Here is a 5,513-nt window from a genome sequence, read left to right on the forward strand (position 1 = left end):
CCGGATCCTCCTGGGGCGATACCTTTTTTTTTACCTCCCTTTTACATTTCCATCACATAATAATTTATCTTCTTTTTTATTTCTCTGTCTCCGTTTCTCGGATCTACGTTCACCCTGTTACGGTGTGAAAACATATATTTCCATTAACATCATGGTAAAGTATTTATCTTCTAAATCTAATCCACTTTTGCATGTCACCGTTAAAATATCATGATTATTATTTGATTGTTACGTATATATTCTTGATTTGACAACAAAATTCATGTTATAAACATTCTTTAATCTCTACTGGAGTATAATATATTTTGTTAAGCTTTTCGTGTACAATTTTTATTTATTGGATTTCGTTTATGGTTCAGATATGGACTGACAGACCCATACACGTCTTTTTGTAGGATCTAAGCAGAAAGTTTGAAAACATAAAAAGCCATGAACGGAACGAAGCACTTCACAAATATAGAATAAGAGGAAACTTTTCATATATTTCATCAGTGTTTAACTAGTGTTTAAATTGTATTTTCTTTATTTATTTTTATTGTACGTGTTCTTATTGTGTTGAACAATTGTAAGGCACTTGTCCATCCAAGTACTTCCAGTTGCCTGCATGCAATGTAATTTTCAAAGTTGTGTCTGTTCGCATATCATGCTGACAAGGCAACATATTTAAAATAACAGATTCGCTAAATAGGAAGAATAACTATTCATCACACCTCTTGGGTGTTGACATTAAGAAAGAGATAAAAGAGAAAACACAAATAACTAATAAGATTGGTAATGTGATATAAAAAGAAAATAATGAATGTCAACTAGATGTTTAGACCCTTTAGATATCCATAAATGATAACTCTTAATATGAGTTCATTTGCACGGAAAAGTATTAATCACATGTGGCACATCTTAAGTTGAAAAAATAAATTCATAAAACACTGTGGATATAATTGATGAAAGGATTTGTAGAATCTAATTTCGTAATATTTAAAATTTCTCATAAAATAAAATATTCTCTCTTATTTGTTATTCCATAGTATTTTTGTTGTAATAATATATACCTAGGAACCATACATTCTTAAAATTTGGACTTACTGATATGCGCAAATAAAATTCACCATGGATAGAAAATGGGCCAAGTATTTTTAATAGGTACTTGTGAGTAATGGATACACAAGGAATACATATAGAAATTTCTGACAGTTTTTAATAGGTACATTTAATTAGGTATGGAGTATATCAATTTTTTCACAAAAGCTTCTAACAAATAATTTTTTACAGTTTTGAACCGCAAAAAATGAACCATTATAAAATATAATAAAATTAATTAATGTCAGGTTATCATTTAATGAAAGAAAAGACTATTTTAGATTTATTTGCAAACTTAAAAGATTAAAACAAGACTTTTAAATTATAAATGACCAAATACAAAAAAGACAAAAAGATAATAAACTAAAATGATATTCTAACATTTTAGTTACGAGCATTATGAATGGGTTGATGAATGCACAGGGATGCATTTTTGCCAAATCAAAAATCACTCAGATGAATCCTAAAATATTATAAGTTTGGATAAAATATACTTTTTAGTCATTTATATTTAAAATTATATTTAGTTTCATTGTTTATGTTTTATAAGATTCAATTTAGTATTTTATATTTTTAAAATAAATTTTCATTCTAAAATAATAATAATTTTTAATTTTGGAATTCATTTTTGAATCCTATTGTAATTTTAATTTGAGAGGTAAAACTTATCTTATTAAATTCAGATACATAAAAATTATAGAATTCAATCAATGTTAGAATAAAAAAAGTGATAAACATAACAAAAATCATGTAAACATTGAATTCAATGAGCAATAAAAAAATTAAAAAATCTAAAATTAAATTATTTTCTAGTTGATTATAAAATTCATTTTTTACATCATTTTTATCATACGTGATTGAATTTTTATTATTGGATCATTAGTTGAGTTTCATTAGAAAATAAAAAGATTCAAAATCCCATTTTAATACTAAAAATATCATTGTTTTAAAAGAATTATTTTAACTCATTTTAAAAATATAAAAGATTAAATTAAATATAAAATTAAACGTGTATTTTAGTCTGTATCTTTTAAAAAAAAAAGAAAATTGGTTCATAACCCTTGGTTAAAAGCGGTTAACCCAGAATAAATTACACCAAGAATCAAGGAGTCTTGCTAAAATAAGTGAATGACGATTCTAAAATATTTCTTGGATACTTTGTCAAGCTAGCTAGGTAGGTAGATCTCAAAGATGTTTTTATTTTTTAATAATTTACAAGAGTAAAAAAGTATAATAATTTCAAACATCCCTAAATTGCTATATATTTTAACTTTGTGGTTGAAATGGAAAACACGCCATATGGAATATCTGCCTTCAAGAAAAGGGTTTAAATATTTTTTTCCTTATAAAATAATGTTTTTATTTTAGTATTTAAATTTTTTTATTTTTAAAATTTATTTATTTTCATTTAAATCTTTCTTGTTAGATAATAATGACAATTAATAATATAATAACAATATTGTTAGTTCATTAACTTATCACCTTATAAAAAAATTGATAAGAAAATTATGTGCATTTTTTATTTACTTAAAAAATTATAAATTATTATCTTGTTACAATCTTGATAGTGATAAATCAATGGACATGATTAACTTTACTGTTACCATATTATTTAATGAAAAAGAGATTAAAATAAATAAAAATTGATATTTTTTTGAAATGATTAAAATAATTTAAAAAAACTTTTAATTTTATAGGGACTCTTAAAAAATATTTATTAAATTTAATTTGATTTTTTTTTTCTGAATTTCGAGTCGCTTTGATACGTCCGTTGTGGAGATTTCATGCACTATTCTTCCGCGCTGTTCATTATTCTCTGGTTCCTTCATGAGAATGAGATCAAGTCACATCACAGGTCTGATCATCTTTTTTTTTTTTTCCTTTCAATTTCATGTCCCCAAGAAAAAGGGAATATAGAAAATAGATACAGTACCATCAGTCTTCGCCTACTCCAGTAAGCTATAGGTACATACAAATGCACAATGCATAATACACATCAGTTTTCGCCTACTCCAGTAAGCTATTGGTACATATAAATACATTTTTTTCCTACAATTGATAATGTGAAGAAATAAAAAAAAGACGCTAATCCCTCAATCAAATAGCTCAGATTTAAATAAATTTTATTTAGCCAATAAAAAAAATTAGGTGAGATCTCATTTAAATTTGTAGAATCTTATTGAAAGCCTTTATATTGATCTCTTTTCTTATAACATCCGGTGAGTGTCATAATATACAATAAGGTCAATATCGACATTCATTGAGCTGGCAACGAAAGTTCAGCTTCCATTTTTAAATGTTTTTTCGCTTTAGATTATTGTCTGGTGTATCATCTCCCAAGTTGATGCCTTCCCACTTCCCCTTTTATATGATGCACAGTTTTATTTTGTTGTACAATTTTTTTCGGTAAAGATGAGAGGTTAAATTAAAGTACATTACAAGCTTCACTAATAATTAAGTATTTACATTGACAGCATGATACATTATATGAATAAATAACTTTGTGTGCATTGCTTACAATAAAATGTATTACACTACCAATATAATTAATTAATTATAATTTTTTACATTAACAAAGTTATTTATTAATATAATGTATCATACTGTTAAATGTTACTCCCTATATTTTTTTTAGAAGAGTTACTCCCTAAATCTTAAAACAGAAACATCTATAAAAACTACTAAATAAATAGTTTAATAAATACTTAATCAATATCTGGGAGAGATGAACAATCGTTTTATGTGTCCCTATATCACGTTTTCCACTTTAGAGAGCCGTACAAGATTCTGGAATTAGATATCATTATATCAAGAGGGAAAAAAACTAAAATGATATTTTGCTTTTTATATATAAAATATTTTAAAAAATTATCAATATTTTTATAAATTTTGTTATTTTGTTTCTCAAGTGACACTCAATTCATTCATCTCATTATTTAATTTTTACAAACTTTTAGATTTTAATATAAATTCTTCTTAGATTTTAAAATTTTCATTTTGATTCTTATTATTTAAATAATATTAAACTTGTTTTTCAATTTATATTAATCTCGTCATATTTAATTAAAAAATTAACGTTAGGAATTAAAATAATAATAATAATAATAATAATATAATAAATAAAAAAGGTCAAAATAAGAAATCCATATTAATTTATAAAATTAAAAAATCATTTAAGAAAAATATATAGGAATAAAATATTTGGCGAAGACAAATACCCAAAATCATGCATGTAGCAGAGTGATGTTTCAATTAATAAATCGCGAAGACACAAATAAATAAATAAATAATATTTTATATAAAAAAAATCATTTAAGAAAAAAAAAGTCTATAGGAATAAATAATTTTGCGAAGACTAATACCCAAAATCATGCATTGCATGTTTAGCAGAGTGATGTTTCAATGTTAGAAACAATAAAATAATTAAATCAGATTCTTGTCTTTTCTTCCACCTCCGCAAAGAAAAATAAAGTTGGTGTCAGCATTTCTGTCTAGCTACAGTCTGGACTAGCTAGCTTGCAGCGGCAGGGTTTTTTTTTTTTACTTTTTTTTTACGTGTACACATTGTAATACAAGATTTATGACTACAATTAATTCAAACGCTTATTTCAAGTTTTAACCATATTTAACTATTAACTTTTATCGGACCTAGCTTCGACACGAATCATCAGTTCCAACAACTTATTTAACACCAACTAGAGAGATAATATATGGATGAGAAAAAATATAAATATGATATGATAAAAATAATGAATATTAATAAAGTCTATAAAAAATATGGGGTGTACAAATATGATAATGCATTCCAAATCTGTGTTCCAGAGAAAAGGGTTTCGTGTCTCATTGTTCAATAAAAAGTCAATACCTAGCCAATAATTCAAAGATAGTACTACTAGTAGTACATAATATCGTGTTTCCAAGAAGGTGAGTATCGAAGTGAAAAGTAATTAACTAAACTTATTACTTTCCCAGTTGTTGATTGGAGTTAAATGGTTAAGAAGCAACTATAAAAGGAGGTGCACTAGCTCTGTTAAGAGCATAACCAAAACCAAATATTCTTGGGGGAGAATGGGGTCACTAATGGCCTCTGCTTCTATCACTCTTGCTTTTGCCATAATCCTTTTCAGCCTCCCATCTGAAATCTCAGCAAACAACTACATCTACTCCTCTCCTCCACCTCCCAAGAAGCCTTACCACTACCCATCTCCACCTCCACCAGTTCCTTCACCACCTCCACCTAAGGCTCCTTACCACTACCCATCTCCGCCACCACCACCAAAGAAGCCCTACAAATACCCATCACCACCACCCCCAGGGAAGCAACCCTACCCTGACCCCCACCCCCACCGCCACCCTCACCCTCACCCTCACCTCAACCCGGATCTGGATATAGTTAGCAGCTTGTCTCAGGCAACCCCTGATAACATGTCATATAA

At 27.2% G+C, this 5,513-nt stretch overlaps 1 long non-coding RNA gene across 1 annotated transcript; it reads left to right on the top strand.

Moving 5' to 3' along the window:
* Nucleotides 1-20: 20 nt before the first annotated feature.
* On the top strand, nucleotides 21-685 carry LOC121172899 (uncharacterized). Its single transcript, XR_005886698.1, has 2 exons — nucleotides 21-154; nucleotides 396-685. It is a non-coding gene; the product is annotated as an uncharacterized lncRNA (long non-coding RNA).
* The last annotated feature ends 4,828 nt before the right edge of the window (nucleotides 686-5,513 follow it).

The sequence above is a fragment of the Glycine max genome, chromosome 10, assembly GCF_000004515.6.
Source record: "Glycine max cultivar Williams 82 chromosome 10, Glycine_max_v4.0, whole genome shotgun sequence".
Taxonomy (NCBI): Eukaryota; Viridiplantae; Streptophyta; class Magnoliopsida; order Fabales; family Fabaceae; genus Glycine; species Glycine max.